Here is a 21393-nt window from a genome sequence, read left to right on the forward strand (position 1 = left end):
TATAACCCTTGAACATTCAAAGGAATTTTGTTGTAATTTTACTTCTGTATGTATTGATCTGTCATAGTCATGGCTTGTCCCTGATCAGAAGCCCAGGGAAATGGTGAGGAGAAGTTCAAAGATTAGTAATCAGAAGAGAGTAGTTATTGACCTCCCGCTTGAGTAGTCCTTAAAACATTTCTCTGGCCTGCCATTGCAGATGCTTTGTGTACAGTTTAATTTGCCATTTCAACCTGAAAAAATAAACCTTTTGCCAGACCCAAACCTTCCTTTTTAATAGATGCAAGTCACCTTTATGGTAAGTCTTGGACAGCCCAAAGGTCAGGGTGCCATCTGTATAAAAAGCAGTGCATGTACTTTTACGTTTTGCATGTCCGGGTAGTGAGTTCACTACTGTAAGGCCTATATCTCCTATAGGATAACATTGGGATTGCTTTTATTACCTTTTATAAGTATAATTTCCGAATATGAAGATATAACTGGTTCAAAGGGAAACCTCGAGAAACATCCCCCACTTCAAAGAATGGCTCAGGTATAAAGATTGGACCCAATGCACCAACTTTATCAGTACACTTCAGGACCTGTGGATACGCTGCCAGGAAGAAGGACTGCTGTGTTGCCAAAAGAACTGCGACCCTGCTGGACTGCTGCTCTGAAGGACTGCTGCCCTGCTGTACTGAACTGCTTCCTGCTGCCCTCTTGCCTGAGTGATAAGGGCTGGACCTGCATCTGTTGAACACAAGACCCCAAAGTGACTCTAAGAGCTAGTTGGCTGGCCCCCTGACTAGAGCCTCAGGGACAGAAGGCTCCAACAAACTTGAACCTAGCACTTGCACTCTGCCATCTTTGAATCTTAACATGCCAAGTGGTGCAACCCCAGACTTGCACCCTTGGAATTGGGCCTGAATGTGCTCTGCCTTTCCAACTCTGGATCCAACAGAAATGATGCATTCTCCCCCGCTGTGCAGATGTACCCTATCCTATGTGAATGCTCATCCTTTTGTACAGAAATATATTTTTTTGCCTTGAATTTAAATAATAATTTTCAGACAACAAAAAATCCTGGTGTCTTGTATTTTATCAATCATTTATTGTACATATGATGTTAGTGTGGTAACATCTCAGGTTCCTTTACTTAGGAACTCTTTCTATTTTTGACTAAATAGAACAGCCACTGATTAATTTCAGGTTTAGGTACTTTGATTGCTCTAAAACAGGTCCTAATAGTGCTGAAAAATTATTAAACAAACAAAACCCCTTGCTGGCCATTTCCTATTATAACAAACTCTGCCCGAGCCCGCGAGGGTATATTGGGTTGCTCACCTTCTTATCCAGTATTTACAATGCGGCGCACCATGGGCCCAAAACGTCACCAAAGCGTTACGCATCTGTGCCGTAAAGGCGGCGCATTGCTGGAGTTGCGTCGCAACGATGGTGTAGCTCCATCAATGCTCTGGGGTGCCCTATCTCCCCAATGCTGCGTCAAGCCGTACGTCTGCTTCAAGCAGGCGCAGGGTTTGAGTCACGCATCATTGTCCTCAAAGTGACTGATTGAAATCTTGTAGATTTCCCTCAGCCACTTTTAGGATGCGTTCCTGCGCAGGAACGCCCTCCCTTGCGCCGGAATGCCCCCTATTGGCGCAGGGCTTTACAACGTGATGCATCTCCCATATGCGTCACGTTGTTAATATACGCCGCACCATTGCGCCTCTTTTGTGCTGTCGCTGCGTCACAAAAGTCATGCAGCAATGGAGCAAAAGAGCCGCAAGGGGCTTCTAAATCAGCCCCTACAGACTCAAGTCCAGTCCTTCCTTTGTACACATGGCGATAAGAAGAAATAGTGGTGGTGGATTAATAGTTTGAGTATTTTAATGACTGGTTAATGTAGTAGGAAACTTTAGTGTTGTCGCTGATCTTCAATCACAATGGACTTTGGCTGTCACTTTGCGTGCTGCGGACTGCTGCCTGCCAATCCTAGGCAAACCTTTTTAGTACTTTGTTTAATAGTGAGTTACATAGGGTAGTTTCCAATCCGACGGTCCGCAAATCAAGCAATACTAAAGTAATAACGTAGTCGACCACATGAGATTGGTCAATAATATATCCCGGGGAGTCTTTCCCTATTTGCTATTTCGCAAAACTATTTTGTTAGTTCTTTTGAAATGTTTGATTTGGTTGAGAAATATCATCCATGTTTTCTGTTTTTCTTTCTTTCATGTTGTACATCAGCTTCCCCCAGGGGCAAGAGGAGGACACAGGAGGAGGAGGAGGAGGGTGCTGTTGACGATGCAGGCCAGGACCGGGCAGGCGAGGGCTCCTTTGCTGGCCCCAGTAAGTTTTAATTTTAATATAGAGTACTTATTTTTTCCTAGCGTTCCTCATTCGAATTTTTCTAAATCGTCTTTGATCTTCTTGTAGACAGGATCTAAATTCTTATCCTGCCTCGACTATGACTCCGTGTGGTATTACTAGATTATTCTTATTAGTCTGTCTGTGTAGCTAACTAAGATTGCACATTTGGCATTTCCATTGGACTCCCATTCTAGTCAGCAATAACTCTATGCACTGAGTGCAGTCCTCTGGGATTGTCCATATTGTCTTTTCAAGTATTCTAAATGTTTATGCTTTGACCATTGCCAACAATAAAAAGGTGAATGACCACCAAGAAAGAATAAGATACTACTTTACTTTTGGTTTGGATAGGAGGACAATCCATTCTACTACTGTTGCAGGGACAAATCTGCACAAACAGAACTATGGACACTAAATAATGCATTGCTTAGCTTATCAATTATAATAGGTGCTGTTAGACTTTCCACATACCTCAGTGATAACAGACTTTGTAGTTGAACCCCCAATCTCCTTACTGACTAGATAGTGTGGCAGAGTCATTTAGCTCCCAAAGTCAGTGATGGCAGAGGCACGGACTCATGCTTGCAAAAATTCCAAAACCTTTAGCTCATCCACTCTAGTCTGGAGGACCAAAAACCACAGAGTCTATTTAAGTTTAAAAGCTTTATTAAAAGTAAACACATTTATTAAAATCAAGTTTGTCATAAAAGTGAACGTGTAACTGAAAATGGAAAAGTGCTTAGTGCTGATGATTAATTGGACACATTTCTTTTGGTCGAGCCGAGCTCTCACCTGGTTTGAACTTGATCCTGCTCATGTTCTTAGAAGTCAAGCTTCTGTCTGTTAGGAGAAAAAGTGGTGCGTGTTAAAAAGTAAAAAGCAAACATTCATCAGTTGTGCCAAAAAGTGCAGCAAGACAACAGCCTTCCCTGGAAAAAGGGACATTTTTACTTTAGAGTACACAGTCATAAATTATTAAATTGTATACTGTTTTTTTCACATTTCTTTCTTCCTCCTAGACCAAATATTATATAGTAGTGAGTGATGTATTCTAACATTATTAAATGTACTTTGTAGGTGGAACATCTGGAGACGGGGCCAGCGCGGAGGTGGTGGTGGCATTGGACGAGGACGACACCTCTGGGGAGGAGGCGGTGCAAGTGCCGGACAAGGACATGCCTGTGAGGGTTCACACGGTGGTGGCGGGCAGAGGTAAGCTATACATTCCTTAGTCATTGAGATTGAAGACTGCAGAGTGTGCTTTCTGCACGGGTGTATTATAAATTAACCAGGTAGTACCCTCCTCTAAATGTACGTCGACTTAGCTGTGAAGTTTTTGGCGAGAAGAATCCCAATCAGATCTGAGGTGAACTTGATGGATGGGATGAACGAAAAGCGAAAGAAGGGTGTAAGTAAGTTTGGAAGCACGAGAAATGTAATTATGACTGGCAAAGAAGAATGATATGTGTTTGCTTGGTCCTCGAGGTGGCTGGGAAGGAAAGAAAATGGTATGGTGCATGGCTGGGTGAATGATGAAGCAAGGATGGGTGGAAGGAGAACAGCCAGGGTGGGTGAGACAGAAACTGTATGTGTGCATATACTTTGAATGGATGGATGCCTGGCTCATTCATGGTACTATCTGACTCTTAGATAGCATATGTGTATCTAGAGAGAGTAGACGGTCACTGGATGAACTAAGTGTTACTTTGAAGAGCATGTAACACCGCACCCACACGTCCGTTCCAGTGTAGGAAAGGCAAGGAAAAGAAGTTGTAACGTTGTCCAAATACTACCATGAATAGTAGCAGTAGTTTGTATTGCAACTGCAAGCACAGCATATATCTGGTTATTACGGTGGACACTCCCTACCTCTCGTAATAACTTTAGTTTAGTAGTAGTACGTCACTCATGTGTGGGGGTATCACTGTTCACTCAATAATAAGCAAAGCACCTAAAGTCATCCCATATGTCATCAAATACATCCCATGTGAAGTGATAGATAATCAGATAATTTAGCTTCTTCATTTTCCTTTTCTAATACTCATTTGCACTGTAGGGTGAAAGCTAAATTAATTAAGCAGTAGCCCTTTTAACAGAGTATTCTCAGTGCCACCCGTAATAGAAAAGTAAGGGCTTCACCACCTGCATGTACTGGGCCGGTTCAGTAACGCAAGTCTGTCTCACTCACCATGGTGTGCGTCTGTTTTTCTCGGGTGCAAGTTCACTGCGCTGGCATTATGCCGGCTTGCATAAGATAACGTACCAATTTTCCTAAACAAGAGAGAAGAAGAAGAATAAGAGTGGTGTACTGTCATAGTCGACTGTAATGGAAGTCCATAGTGCTCGTAGAATTTGTTCCTGAAACTCCCACTAATGTTAGAGCAAGGATGAAGAAGTCGGAGGTTACATAGATACTGTCCTCAATAGTTATGTACTGTGCTTTCAATTTGCTACTTGTACTGTGACAACTTTCTGCTCAATCATTTTGTGTTAATCTTAAGGAGCATTGGTTACAGACTATGTCTTTCTTTTTTCATGTAGTTGCTCCTTCCAAATCCAAGACACCATCAAGGAGGAAGGAGCTGGCTCGAATGGCCCGGCAACGGAGGCTGGATGCCACTGTCGCTGAATATCGGCGGCTGGTGGCCCTGGAGGCGGAGGAGACGCAGTCTGGTACAACAACAACGTCCACTGGGACAGCTGCATCCTCCTCTGTGCGGGCTGCCAGCCAGCGCAGTGCTCCAGCGGTACGGAGCTGGGCTACCAAAGCCAAACGCCACCGCCGAGCAGCAAAGAAAGCAGCTGCCCCTCACAGGATTTGCAAGGCACACCGGCGCCGCTTATCCCTCAGACTGTCCTACCTGGAGCAGGAGGTCCATAACTATAAGAACTTGGTGGAGGGCCTCTGCTTCCAACTTGCCACCCTCCACAAGGAGCATGATGCCCTGGCTGCTAATTCCAACAGCACCCTGCCATAGTGTCCCTTGCCCCTTTTTTAGAGACTTTTGGGGGGTGGGAATTGGGAGTTGGGATTTTTGGGGACTTTTGAAGGACAATTGTTGGGGTTAGGGAGGGTCTTGCGGGAGATTCTTTTGTTAGGGCTATAAAAATATACTTTTTGAATCTTTATCTGACCATACCTGTTTTTTACTGCTTTTGAGTCTAGTGGGTGGGGGTTTAACAGTAAGTTTGTTTTCCTGAATAGTCCTAGGACTTTAGTAGTACTCCCGTCAATCCAATCTCTCGTCTCTCCTAATACTCCATTATACTACCTCCAACCAAACGCCTATCTTACCTGTAATTTCTGTTTGCAAGTAGGGCTAGGCCCAGGGCTGGCTCCACGGGAAACAGCGAATAAGGTTGGCAATCCTGGGCGGATAAAAGTTCCTCATAGCGGTGGTACTAGTGGTGTGACACAGTGGCAGTTGCATGCCTATGAAAAAAAAGAAAATGAAATCTGGTTTGTCCTCCTGAGCAATACAACGGTACAATAGAGAATATAGCAGGTGACAGAAGTACAGTAGAACAGTGCCACATTGTAGCCTAACAAATGTTAAAGTATAACTAATTCGGTTGAAGTTCTTTGACATTAGCCATGGGTCTTTGTCAAGCAGAGTAAGAATATATCCTCAGATTTCTTCACCAGCCTGTTGCTATCACCTTATCCTCCCCAGCAAGTGTGTGGATTTATTGCTGTAATTTAGTCACACATCAATGAAAACCACACAGCCCGGGGGAAGAGGTTTAGGGTTTGAAAAATGGATGGGTACGGGGGTTTTTGGGAAAGGTTTTGGGAGACAAGAAAAAATAGCACAGCATGGACAAACAATTGTGAACATAAACAAATCTTTGGGTACAAACCTATCCATCAATCTTTGAAAGTGCATGCACTACTGCATGCATGTCAGTGAAAAGTAAGTAGTACTTTCGACAACTGTGGAAGAAAGAATGCGACAGTACAGGGCGTGTGTGGAATTATTGATAACTATATTCAACATAAGGTCTCTGTTGCCAGATACCTGAGAGCCTTGCTGGTCACTATAAATCCATTCACAACACTCAATGGGGTTGTCTGAAAGGTATAGTAGATAGAAAAGGAGAAATTTCTCTTTTTCTAGGTGTCCCCTCATTCACCAGGGTTGCCCCTTGGTGACATGCTTCATCATTGGGGCCTTCCCAGTCCTCTACGGGCTGGGGAGTGCTGCGACTTGCGAATTACGTAGGAGCACTTACAAATGACTATGTGTGGTGCAGATGTGATAGTGGAGTGGACTAAGTGATGTGTTAAGGGATCAATTTAGAAGCAGAGAGAGATCCAAGAAATGCAGTCACAGTCAGAGAAAAAGACAAAGGATACTGTATCTGAATGTTGTTGTAGTTGTCCTGTTGAATTTGGTAAGTAAGTTGCCTGCAGAAAAAAAATCCTCTTATTAGCGGCACTCCTCCATTGCAGCCGACGCTTCGTCCATCGATGTTGGTCACCACCAGAAGACACCCTGTAAAAAAAGCACAGCATGGACAAACAATTGAACATAAACAAATCTTTGGGTACAAACCTATCCATCAATCTTTGAAAGTGCATGCACTACTGGATGCATGTCAGTGAAAAGTAAGTAGTACTTTCGACAACTGTGGAAGAAAGAATGCGACAGTACAGGGCGTGTGTGGAATTATTGATAACTATATTCAACATAAGGTCTCTGTTGCCAGATACCTGAGAGCCTTGCTGGTCACTATAAATCCATTCACATCACTCAATGGGGTTGGTCTGGAAGGTATAGTAGATAGAAAAGGAGAAATTGCTCTTTTTCTAAGTGTCCCCTCACTCACCAGGGTTGCCCCTTGGTGACAAGCTTCATCATTGGGGCCATCCCAGTCCTCTACGGGCTGGGGCGTGCTGCGACTTGCGAATTACATAGGAGCACTTACAAATGACTATGTGTGGTGCAGATGTGATAGTGGAGTGGACTAAGTGATGTGTTAAGGGATCAATTTAGAAGCAGAGAGAGATCCAAGAAATGCAGTCACAGACAGAGAAAAAGACAAAGGATACTGTATCTGTATGTTGTTGTAGCTGTCCTGTTGAATTTGGTAAGTAAGTTGCCTGCAGAAAAAAAATCCTCTTATTAGCGGCACTCCTCCATTGCAGCTGACGCTTCGTCCATCGATGTTGGTGACCAGAAGACACCCTGTCCACTGCCTGCCTGATGCTGAATTGTGGCTCGCTAATGTGAAGCCTGACTCCATCCTTTTTTCCCCATTGCACAGACTGAAACCCGGCCTGTAATTATTCAACGAAAAACAGGAAGTGATATAATATTACAACACCACTGATAAATAAATATAAGGTATGTAGGCTGTGGAGTGCAAAAAGTCACACTTTGATTTTCCTAGTAGACAGTACAATATTTTTGAAAGTGCATACTCTGTCAGAGTCACCTTTTGAAGGATAAATAAGTATGGGCAAATTAATGTAGCGGATCTTTCCCCTCAAGCTAGGTGTCCTGTAAACTGTGTTTTAGAACAAAATTAGATCTTCCCAGCAGTGCTCCCACCCAGACCCTTACTAAAGCCAGTCGTAAAAATGTAGAAGACCCCCAATCAAATCTCAAAAAACTAGGCCTAGCAGAAAACTGGTGACAAAACGTACTTTGAAAGTAAAAGTAGGCCCAAGTACCCCCTTACCCACCGTGGATTGCATTCAAACCACTTGCAAGCAACCAAGCAAAAGTATCCATAGCCAGCATCGCTCCAAGACTCGAAAACCCCCCACCCAAACACATGCAATAGAAATACTGCTAACCCTAACGAACCCTAAGTTAAGAATAGTGGCAAAGGCTTTCTTTAACTATGCCAAATCCCCCCTTTCCCACCATGGATTTTCTTCAAATGACTTGCAACCAAAATTGCACATTCTCACGAGTGCTCTAAGACCCCAGAACTCAGTTGCAAAAATCTAGAACACCCTGAAACACATGCAATCCTGCTGCTAGGGCTAACCCTAACGAACCCTAAGTTACAAAAAGTGCCAAAAGGCTTTTCCGCGAGGATTTTGTCCCAACCACTTCTACCCGGTATTAGACCTTCCCAGGAATGCCCCAAGACCCGCCAACCCACCCGCCAAGAAGCATAACTCCCCCAAACAGGCCAAAAGCAAAATCTCATACTTGCAATATTTCTCGGCCTTCGGTCCAAACGCGCTGCGTAGCTAGGCCATAAGTCGGGGTTGCCACCACGGATTTCCTGAAAAGCAAATGCAATCAAGATTAGAGTGTCCCAGCAGTGCTCCCAGACCCCGAAACTCACAGACAAACACCTGGAAGCCCCACAAACAGGCCCCCGAAAACACTACATTGAGCAAAATGTCAGAAATAGCACAAAAAAAATCGATGTGGATTTTGTCCCAACCACTTTTATCCGGTATTAGAGCTTCCCAGCAATGGCCCCAGGGCCGTCAACCCAGGAGAAAACGAGTAGAAGACCCCCAAACAGCCAAAGAGCAAAAGAACAAAAATGGGGACTTTGTCATTTTTTTCAAAATTTCCCAAATCACTCCGCGCGCGCTCTGCAGCTAGGCCCTAACTCCCCTCTGCCACCATGGATTTGCTTCAAACCTCTTGCAAAGTAAAGTATATATAGCCAGCAGTGCGCCCAGACCCCGAAACCCACCCACAAACACCAGGAAGCCCCCCAAACAGGCCCCCGAAAACGCTACATTGAGCAAAATGTCAGAAATAGCACAAAAAGAATCGGCCTGGATTTTGTCCCAACCACTTCTACCCGGTATTAGACCTTCCCAGGAATGCCCCAAGACCCGCCAACCCACCCGCCAAGAAGCATAACACCCCCAAACAGGCCAAAAGCAAAATCTCATACTTGCAATATTTCTCGGCCTTCGGTCCAAACGCGCTGCGTAGCTAGGCCATAAGTCGGGGTTGCCACCACGGATTTCCTGAAAAGCAAATGCAATCAAGATTAGAGTGTCCCAGCAGTGCTCCCAGACCCCGAAACTCACCCACAAACAGACGGAACCCCCCCTAAGAGGACCTCAAAGGCAAGCAAGTCAGCAAAAACACTAAAGAATTTGCTCCTCGGATTTGGTCCAAACCACTTTTATCCGGTATTAGAGCTTCCCAACAATGGTACCAGAGCCGTCAACTCACCTGCAAAGAGGTAGAACAACACCCCCACAAGTGCTGAGTCTTTCTTCATTGGGCGTAAACCAGCCCTCTGGTTTGATGGAAATAGGAGTCTTGAGGAGGAGGATAGAGGAGCATGTTCTTCTGAACTTGTGAACCTGAGCAATGCAGACTGCGGCAACTTCAAATCAATTAGCAAACCAGTGAAGACAGTTCTGCTGATGGGCTTGTTTTTGTGATTATCTGATTAAAGTTTGAAATATATTAACTGTGCACAACAAAGAAAGACAGACACACAGGAATAAAAGTGAATAAGGACGAAAAAGAAAGTTACTGATTCGTTGTCTCATTTTCAGGGCTCGGTATCACGGTCCAGGAATGAGAATAAGGCTTCGTCATCATACTCTGCGAATTCAGGCAGGGTGAGCTCAGTGTCACCCGACAGAGTAGAAATTCCCTCATCTATGTTGCTGGCTACCTCGTCTTCATCCGGCGCGCTTTCTCGTACTCTGAAATCTGGTGGTATGAGGTGCTGATTCATCTTGATCATTGTTAACCTCTCCACATTTTTGGGCGAGAGGCGGCTCCGTTTGGGAGTTACAATGCCACCAGCAGCACTGAAAACACGTTCAGAAGACACGCTTGCGAGTGGGCAAGACAAGTAGTTTAAAGCCAGGTTGGTGAGCTGTGGCCACAATTCTTTTTTCCCATGCCAATACGCCAATGGGTCAGAATTAACATAGACCTCTGTTGAGTCATTCAGATAGTCCTTCACCATCGACTCAAGGTCCTCATCCAAGGTTCCTCCACTTTGCTTAGCTCTTGCTGTGCCTCTGACCTTTTGAGAACCAAACCCACGCAGAGCTAGCCAATCCTCTTCAGCCTCCAATGTTTCTGTTGTGTCTGGTGCAGATGATCCGGTTGCCGGTGTCTTTAACGGCTGAGAGGTCACTTGTGCCACAGCCACAGGTGCAGAAGTGGATTGTTTTGACTGGGGATGGCCTGCTGATGTACTGCCATTTCCTTCAATTTTCAGCCGTTCTCTTTCAAACCTCTTGGCTGACAAGGCTAGCCAATGTTTGTACTTTGGAACATGTTCATCATCAAAAGGAAAGAATGCTTGGCCTGCCAGCGCCTTTTTGTAGCGTGGATCCAGAATAGTAGCACAAATGTAATGCTCTTCTGAGTGGATCTTTTTAAGACGTTCATCACCTTGTAGGAGCTTTAATAATTTCTCAGCCAGAACAAAAAAGTCTTGGTTTTTTACATCTTTTTCAAACACAGAACACACCTCCTTCAGTTGGTCCTCCAGCATGTACAACAATGGGATAGCTTTTCCCAAATTACAGTCCTCCTTGCTGACTGCACGCGTGAAGAACTCAAAAGGACGAAGCATGCGTGTCAGGCTTTGAACTATGTTCCATTGCGCCGCACCCATCCTCAGGTCCTCCTGAGCTGTACCCTCTGTAAAGAAATATTGATCGAGTACCGTATACTGCTCATACAGACGCTCAAGCATGTAGAAGGTTGAGTTCCAACGTGTTACCACCTCCTGGATGAGTGCTTTCACTGGCATTTGACGTTGATATAGCAGGCTCCTCAGCTGCTTCCGGGCCTTAAAAGAATGGCTGAAATGGTTGCACATTTTTCGGCAGGTGTCCAATACTCTGTACGCTGCACTGCCTTTATTACCCAAGAATTTTTGGACAACCAGGTTTATACAGTGCGCCAAACACGGTACTCTGAAATAGTCACCCTGCCTCATGGCCTTAACTATATTGGCGCCATTGTCCGTGGAAACATAACCAACTTGGCGTTTTAGTGGGGACAGCCAGTTAAGGACCTTTGTGTTAAAGACATCCAAAATGTTTTCTGCTGTGTGACGTTTCTCCAAACCAAACATGGCTAGTGTTGCATGTTTCCGAGCAGCTTTAAAAACAATGTCCGTGTCAACACCTGTGTTTAGCTTTGCTTTAGCCCCTGAAAAAGAGACCCAGTGTGCAGTGATGCACATGTAATCAGCGCCTGCGCCACTGGTCCACATGTCTGTTGTCAGATGTATAGTGTGAACAGCACTCTTCTGCAAAGCTGCCCCAATCACCTTCAGAACATCTTCATGTAGTGCTGGAACCGCAACTCGGGCAAAATAGAACCAGCTAGGAACCTTCCATTTAGGGCAGAGTGCTGCCACTAATTCTAGAAAACCAACCCCTTCTACAAAAGAAAAAGGGAGAAGGTCCAGAGCTAGCATTTTAGCCAGCTTAGTGTTATACAGACGCGTCAGTGGGTGGTTGCGTTCATATTGCGCTTCTGTAAACAACATCTTTTTAATGTTGCCCTGGACCAAAGATTTACGGGATGATGATGATATCTTCGACCCAGTTACGCTCGCTGATGAACTTTTTCGCAATGGTGTATCACTCTCTCCCACACTCTTAGTGTGGCTCACATGGGGTATGCTGCTGACAGGGGTACTGGGTGTAAGTGAAGGGTTTGACACGTCTTCTTCCTCCTCGTCATCATCAGATGAAACAGCATTACGTGCAATTCGGGCTTCCTTGATCGCCTGTAGGTGCGCAAACCATTTGACAGCGTGCTTTCTTTCAAGATGACCTCTCTGGCCTCCGGTACCATAGTTGGAACCAAACTTACCACGACTAACTCGAAGCTTACACATGCTACAAATGGCTACGGTTTCATTTTTTGGGCAAACACTAAAGAAGTCCCAAACTGCAGACTTGAAATGTCTTTGGGGGCCGGAGGAGGCGGCGATACTGGTGGTGGTGGTCCTGCTGCTAATGCCAGATGAAGTGGAGGATGTGGATTGCCGAACTTCAGTACGTTTTGCACTTTCACCACCACGAATTGAGGTCGAGGTGGATGGAGGTCCCTTCTGGCGACTAAGAAATATGGAAGCGGTAGGTGTTGGTGTACTAGTTAACTCCAATGATTGTGGTGTTTCTTCCATTGCCTCCTCGTCGACATCATCATCACGCTCAGCAGCTTCTCGGGATAGGGCCAAAATGTCTCTTTGCTGCATGCCCGCTGGGGCTGCAGTGACCATTATGATGACTGGATCGTCGTCGTGAAGGGCTTCATCAGCAGCAGTATGCGTCACTTCTTGTTGAGCCTCATCACACTCCATAGCTATGAGTTTTTCGACGACCTTCCTTTTACGCTTAGGTATCTTTGTCAGATCATGGTGTGCCTCACTCTGAGGCTGCCGTGGTGGTACCCAATCGTCATCCAGATCATCAGTAGGAGGTGGGCTTGAAGAAGATGTAGACACCCCCTTGATCTTTTCCTTGCTAGGGATGTGGAAGACAATGAATGATCATCAGGAGAAGTGGCTTCCTCAAATGATACCTCGGTCTGATTGTCAATTTCCTGATGTGCCCCTACTTCGGGAGGGACAACTATTGTGGGAACTTGTTGTGACCCTCCATGCACCTCTGCTTGCGCATCTCCTTGCGCTGCCTCTCCTTCCACGTGTTATTGGGCTTGTACTACTTGCACATGTTGTTGTTGCGGCTGTGGTTGTTCAACACTTGTCAGATGAGTTACAACAACCTGTGTTGATTCAGGGACATTGCTGCTACTTTCTTGCGATGAGCCAACATCACTGGTCGATGGTGATTGGAGAAGTACACTGACTGCCTCTGAAGCACTCAAGGGCTTTGACCTAAGTTGGCGTGGTGGTGGAGGCACTGAACCCAATGGAGCGGGGGTGCTGCTCCCAGCTTGGTCCCCAGCAGATCCTGCTGCTGCAGGCGTACTTTTTTTTTTGCTCCCAAAAAACGTGGCGGTTGGCACACCAGCCTCCTTGGTAGCTTGCTTCTTCTGCTCCTTACTAGCAACTTTCTTGCTAGAGGAGCTACGGAGACCTTTTTTTGGGGCCATCTTCTTCAGAGCAGGTCAGACAGCAGGCCGCAGTTGCACGAATTGTAGAGTTGTCTGAGGCCAGACGTGACGTCGCGTGACGTTATGCTGCACACACACACCGCTGCAGGACTTCTTCCTGGCACTGGTGGTTCTCTTGAGTCTTGTGCACCTAAAAATAATGGAAGACAGAGGAACATCAGTTCAGTTATACACCCCAAAAAAATCGAAAAAAAACCCCAGAAAAATCAGCACAATCCCATTCCATCCATGCCCTCCATGATGTTTAAGTTCAAGACACCCCACAGAAAGACTAGGCCCATGCAAGACTCAATACCCCTGGTGAAAAGGCCACAAGTACAGCCCCAAAAAACGAAAATCACTGAAAAATCAGCACAATCCCATTCCATCCATGCCCTCCATGATGTTTAAGTTCAAGACACCCCACAGAAAGACTAGGCCCATGCTAGACTCAAATACCCCTGGTGAAAAGGCCACAAGTACAGCCCCAAAAAACGAAAATCACTGAAAAATCAGCACAATCCCATTCCATCCATGCCCTCCATGATGTTTAAATTCAAGACAACCCACAGAAAGACTAGGCCCATGCAAGACTCACTACCCCTGGGCATAAAGGTTGAAAAGTAGGCAAAATGGTTGCAGGCCTAACAACAATGCCTACATTCAAAATGGCCACTTGCCTCCCTGCACATAGCCATTGCCTGTAGCAGCACTCAAAATGGCCCCCAGACACATGGCCTGTCCCTCCCCATGAACACCCCCAAAAATCGAAAATCACTGAAAAATCATCACAATCCCATTCCATCCATGCCCTCCATGATGTTTAAGTTCAAGACACCCCACAAAAACACTAGGCCCATGCTAGACTCAATACCCCTGGTGAAAAGGCCACAAGTACAACCCCAAAAAACGAAAATCACTGAAAAATCAGCACAATCCCATTCCATCCATGCCCTCCATGATGTTTAAGTTCAAGACACCCCACAGAAAGACTAGGCCCATGCAAGACTCAATACCCCTGGTGAAAAGGCCACAAGTACAGCCCCAAAAAACGTAAATCACTGAAAAATCAGCACAATCCCATTCCATCCATGCCCTCCATGATGTTTAAGTTCAAGACACCCCACAGAAAGACTAGGCCCATGCTAGACTCAAATACCCCTGGTGAAAAGGCCACAAGTACAGCCCCAAAAAACGAAAATCACTGAAAAATCAGCACAATCCCATTCCATCCATGCCCTCCGTGATGTTTAAATTCAAGACAACCCACAGAAAGACTAGGCCCATGCAAGACTCACTACCCCTGGGCATAAAGGTTGAAAAGTAGGCAAAATGGTTGCAGGCCTAACAACAATGCCTGCATTCAAAATGACCACTTGCCTCCCTGCACATAGCCAGGGCCTGTAGCAGCACTCAAAATGGCCCCCAGCCACATGGCCTGTCCCTCCCCATGAAAACCCCCAAAAATCGAAAATCACTGAAAAATCAGCACAATCCCATTCCATCCATGCCCTCCATGATGTTTAAGTTCAAGACACCCCACAAAAACACTAGGCCCATGCTAGTCTCAATACCCCTGGTGAAAAGGCCACAAGTACAGCCCCAAAAAACGAAAATCACTGAAAAATTAGCACAATCCCATTCCATCCATGCCCTCCATGATGTTTAAGTTCAAGACACCCCACAGAAAGACTAGGCCCATGCTAGACTCAAATACCCCTGGTGAAAAGGCCACACGTACAGCCCCAAAAAACGAAAATCACTGAAAAATCAGCACAATCCCATTCCATCCATGCCCTCCATGATGTTTAAATTCAAGACAACCCACAGAAAGACTAGGCCCATGCAAGACTCACTACCCCTGGGCATAAAGTTTGAAAAGTAGGCAAAATGGTTGCAGGCCTAATAACAATGCCTGCATTCAAAATGGCCACTTGCCTCCCTGCACATAGCCAGGGCCTGTAGCAGCACTCAAAATGGCCCCCAGCCACATGGCCTGTCCCTCCCCATGAACACCCCCAAAAATCGAAAATCACTGAAAAATCAGCACAATCCCATTCCATCCATGCCCTCCATGATGTTTAAGTTCAAGACACCCCACAAAAACACTAGGCCCATGCTAGACTCAATACCCCTGGTGAAAAGGCCACAACTCACAAGTACAGCCCCAAAAAACGAAAATCACTGAAAAATCAGCACAATCCCATTCCATCTATGCCCTCCATGATGTTTAAGTTCAAGACACTCCACAGAAAGACTAGGCCCATGCTAGACTCAAATACCCCTGGTGAAAAGGCCACAAGTACAGCCCCCAAAAACGAAAATCACTGAAAAATCAGCACAATCCCAATCCATCCATGCCCTCCATGATGTTTAAGTTCAAGACAACCCACAGAAAGACTCAGTTCACCCACCACTGAGTACCCCTGGGCAAAAGGCCCCAAAACAGCCCAAAAATCGAAAATTCCAAAATTGTAGTTGCAGCAACTGTAATGCCCCAAACAAACTTACTTGTAAAAATTTCTAATCCAACAGTGATCCAAAGAAAGTCAAAAATGCCTCAAATCCAAATATCCAGCAGCATCCACAAAAAGTAATCCTTCCAGCTCCAGATCCAAATGAAAAGTGACCAGGAGATGGACAAAGCACTGGGAGGAGCCTGCTGGACAGGAACAGGAAGTTGAAGACTGTGGGGCACTTCCTTCCTCCCACCCCTCTCCCCCCCTCCCCAAAATGGACTCCTCGCTAAAAAAGTGCAGGCAAATGTCAACCTAAGGAGTTATTCAGATAAAAATCATCATTTCAAGAAGGTTTATGCTGCTTGCTGGTGGATTTCTTGTGCAGAATTGCAAATTTTATATTTTCGCTTGTGCGAGATTGTTGCTGCTCGCCGCATCTCAAATCTCGGAATTGCGAAGTACCGCGAGACGTGATCTCGCCGTACTCGCGTTGACAAACTCTCGCTGTGCAAGTTGGCAAGCCGCGATGACGTAATCGCGCTCACCAAATTCCCGCGGGATCCCACAGCAAGATCCAAAATGGCGCAGCACTCGCAAAATATCGAGAAAAACAACTCGGCAAACGATGATAAACGCTGCGCGCCGCAAAAATTGTATCACGAACGCCGCTCGCCGCAAAAAAAATCCGCTGCGTGCGAATTTGCGGATTTTGCGGGAAATTCGCAAATCTCGCGGATTGCGAATTTACCGAAAATCCGCAAATTCCGCAAGCGTAACGGATTTTCCGCCCATACTTACTCACAACGCTCCACAAACCAGGATTTAAGGTACTCTTGGTCAGCGGGCCTCGTAGGGTCCCTGTAGCCGGCCTGCTCTCCATCGTGGTTGGCCTGAACGTGTGACTTTGCCCCGGTCCATCACCACCAGATATCCTCAGTTGGCACTTTGTGCTTTTTGAAGCTACTTTCTCTTAAACATTTAAAAGTGCATAATTCCACTTCTACAGATTGTATTTTTGCCAGTTTGCTCTTGTTTGACTCATTAAAAATTGTTCTATTTATCTAACATTCTCTAGGAATTTCTTGTGTTGTGTTTTCACTTCATGACTGTTTGAAGTGCTGCATAAATACTTTACACTTGCGTCTAAGTTAAGACTGATTGCTCGGTGACAAGCTACCAAAGGGTTGATCACATGTTAATTTGGGGTTTCAAGAACTTCGTTGTCCGGGAAGAACTCTTCCCGATACAAGTCAGAAGGCACAGAACCATAGATCCAGTGGTGTAAAATTGGATAAAGGACGCATAGAATGTTGCCATCTGTTACTTGTCATTGTCAGCGAAGAGAGAAGGGAGAGAGTCCCTGAAAAACAATTCATATAAATGGCTAATTGATAAATTAGGAGAAATGAAGGACCAGGTTTTAGAACCTAGCGGCGCCAGGGAAAAACGCCCGATGCCTTCGAGTTCCCCTGCCTTGGCAAACAGAGAAACGGGACGCTGCTTGATGACGTCAACGACCAAAGTTTATTGGCTGCAACCAGGAACAGAGGTCTATGAAGCACAACACGGGTGGTTCGCTAGAGACTGCACAAATTCAATGAGCGGAGCATGGTCTTTTATGCCAAAAATCACATTCCAAAGGTGGCATCGATTACATACAAACGGACCAATCAGTTTGTGACATTTCAAAAGTAGCACATGATGACAATCCCATTTTCCGTTGTCCAGCCCACCAGAAATGACCAAGCAAATTCCAATTTCTTGTTCGGTCAGGCCGGACAAACCCATCATAAAACCCTCAACCCAAATCAGTAATCATGTCGTAAAGGAAGGAGCAGAAACAGATTGGAAGCAAGATAGAAAGGTGGGTGCAGTGTACTGTAAACTCCGGCATGTCTTGCTCTTTGATCTTTATCCGACCAGCTGCTTAACAAGGAACTGGCTCAGCGAGGTCAGCCTCGAGCAAGGAGTCAGTTCGACCAGGTCATTCAGAAGTCAGCTAAGGTGTACGTGTCTCAAGGACTCGTTCGGCCGTAGTCATTGGCCTATGTGAGGGCAACCACAAAAAATGGCTGCCGTACACAAAATGGAACCCGAAGGTTCAAACGAAATCCCTAAATACATAGTGTTCTCATTGATCGATTAATGCGAAAACACTCGTACATACCGCACTCGTGATTTGCGATCCGCTGATACCAAAATCGTCTATTTCCGACGACCTTTATTGAACGGGTTCGGAACCACCAAACCAGACCCTCAAACTACTGAACTACAGACCCTCCTTTTGCCCTTACATAGGCAACAAACCCAAACTCATGTCAGTCTGAATCTGGATCTATATTCATCAACTCATCGATATGTTGCTGTAGCATCATCCTAGTACTTAGTACCTCTCTCTGGACAGGTCTCCTTGTACTCGAAGTAGCACAAAGGCCACAAATAGCAGGAACACACTGTACACAGAGACAGAACAGGAAAAGGATAGCTAAGACCATCCTAATGACCATCAGAATCTTCCATCCCCAAGTGGATATCAATCCCCAGAACCATCCTATTAATGACCAATCTCCTTTATCCAAATGGACAGAATCGGAGATCTTATGCAGCTTGGAACTGGCCTGGAAGACTGATGGAGTGTTATCTGGAATGAAAACGCAGCAGCTCGATTGAATCAGTTTACATACTCCACCTCTGTCTGCTAGTATGACATCAAGGGCAACCCTATTCTGAAGTGTCATAAGTCCATCCGACTGGAGCTCAGCAGTCAAGTTACTAAGGGCACCGGCAGTTTCGACTATGGTGGACTCAACCACTCTCGTCAACTGGTGAATGTTCCTGCTGTTAGCCATCGGTCCCCAGAACGGCAGAAAAATCTTAAAGAAATGTCCCAACTCTTGCCCTGCAGTGTCTTCCTGGCTGAAGACACCTCTAGCAACTCTTGTCTTATGGTAATCTGCCGCAGCTGTAAAAGTGGGAGGCAACAGGAAGGAAACAAAACATGTGCCCGAAAAGTCGGGGGGCAACCATGTATATGCTTTGTTGTAGCAGACAAAATAAGTACCCTTAGCGGCTAGGAATGCTGGGGAAGACTGAGACGTAAATACATAGGTGTCAGTACAAACGCTCTTCCCTAGCTGAGCTCTCGGATTCTTGCCATTACCCTGCAGACAATAGCCACCCTGATGAGGCACTATCCAAATCGGTGGACAACTTTTCGCTCGCTGGTTAACCCTTCAGACTAACTCCATATCCAGTAACGTTCCAACCAATGTATGCTTGTGTCTCATCTCTCGGAATAGTCTCATACGAACTAATCCCTCTAATCATATCGACTATACCCTTGACCAGAGCACTATTCTTTGGGTTGTCTTTTACTGAACGTTGGGGATAGACACTATGGGCATAGATAAACATCGTTCTATAAGCCCAAATAGAACCATTTAAGCTAAAAGGCAAAACCAAGTACGGAATACCTTTATCGGTCGTATGGGGCATTAGACCACAAATCCAACAGTTTGTTGTATTCATCACTAACTGGTGTTGGTGCAAAAGTTGAATAAAGGAATTATTGGCAAATTCCAGTCGTCTTACTACCTCATGTTCAGGCAAATGATGAAAAGAATGAGAAGAAATAGTAGGTGGAGGTGTAGGTTGCACAGTGGGAATAAACGTCACTTTAAAAGAGAATGTCACATAACCAATTAAAAATATCATTAAACTCAATCGCAAACACAAACATAGTATTAAAAATCTTTTCTGTGTGATTAGCTTGCATATCTTATTCTTAAAATTCATTGTCCTTACAGGTCTCTCCAACTCGAAGAAATCCATCCTAACTAAATATGCTGCTCGCGATGGTAGGGTGTTCTATGCTAAGGAATGCCTCTGTCAACCCATGGCAACTCCCTTAGGCCAACCAGAACCTTCGACCTAGTGTCTCAGGCTTGCACTCCAAAGACTTGGCACCGCTACCCTACAGCTGAACCCGGATGGCGGTTCGAAAAACAAAAATGAGTAGATCCTCGGTGGAGAGTTAACCTGCAAACAGAAAAATCATAAAAACGTCATTTTTTTTTTATTTGTCCCACGCCTCTTGGTCGCAAATTATAACGATCTTTTCCAGGCAATTCTTGATCTTTGAACAAGAGTTCAGGCTCAGTAGTGTTCAATCGATTCAAAGGAGGCACAGCTTCTTGCAAGAGATCGTCACTTTCTTTCTCAGAGTTTGTTCCAATCAGAGGAGCATGCTGAATGGCAAAAATCGTGGCACAGTTTCTGTTTCAGAGTCTGGGAGTCCTTCCTGGACCCACTGCCGTACGGTAAGGGCAATGGTGCCCGCTTGCAATGTACGCCGTGGATCCAGTGTTTCTTGCCTTGCACTCGAACTGCAGAACGTGTAGACAGGAGCACTAGATACGGTCCTGTCCAGCGGGGCTGCTCGTTCTTGCTCCGCTGAAAGTTCTTCACAAAAACCCAGTGTTGGAACCTAAATATGTCAGGTCACCTAGGGTAGCCTGGCCTAGGGTAAGACACTATCACAAGAGGCACATGTGTAAAGGTTGCAAACCTCCCAGCAGTAAATCAACGCAATTTCACTCAAAAACGACGCTACACCAATGTTTAGGAAAATACGAGCTTGTTTATAAAAATAATCTTTGCTCTCTTGTCTTTAGAAATCACAGTTTAGCACATTACAGTTTGTCATGAAAATAAAAACACTCTAAAAGTTGCCAAATCTTGACATTAAACAGTTTTCCAATTTACTGCACATTACATTCAGTCATGGGTTTAGTAACTTCCTCAAAATTGTCAAAATAGTCACACTACTTGGCTCTTTTAATGTTACATCACAATACAGTAGCTCCAAAAGAAGCAGTGTCTGTACTTTTCTAGAAACTATTTACTCATTTACCCTCTGTCCACTATTAAACCAGAAGAATTAGGGAGCTTTACTCACTTTAATGGCCCTATATAGGCTTCTCACCAGATCTGACAACAGTAAGGGGGAGGGATTAGTATAAAATAGTCTGATTACAGAGGGGGAACCTCCTGTGTGGAAAATGGAATCTCAATAGTTCCTTAAAAGAGGCTTGATAACATTCCCGAGTATTAGCCCAATTCTTGTTTTGCCAATCGGAAGTCTTGTTCCCTTGTAGATGACTCACTGGCCTCCAACTTCCCCCCTCTCACCACCTCCTTACTTTGTCTCTGTGCGTTGGGCCCCTGCGGCCTGTGTTTCTGGTTCAAAGTGAGGAAGAGGAACCAATCTCCTCGGGCGCTCGATGCAGTCCTCTGCCCCTCCTCCCCTGCTCAAGGCCACTCCTCGTTGAGGCCTGAGTAGGGAAAAGGGACCCACGAACGAGGAAGCGCCGATGCGCGCTTCCCGCCACTTGCTCCAGGATCTTCTGACACAACAGAGAAGCGCTGAACTACGACGTCTCCCCCACAGCGGTGTGACCGCGCATGTGCGGGAGACTAGCGTGCCAAGACCGGAGTAAACCCCGGCCGCCTGCCGCTGGTAGTGGCTCACCTACGGGCCTGCT

The sequence above is a fragment of the Lissotriton vulgaris genome, chromosome 3_1 (genome assembly GCF_964263255.1).
Source record: "Lissotriton vulgaris chromosome 3_1, aLisVul1.2, whole genome shotgun sequence".
Taxonomy (NCBI): Eukaryota; Metazoa; Chordata; class Amphibia; order Caudata; family Salamandridae; genus Lissotriton; species Lissotriton vulgaris.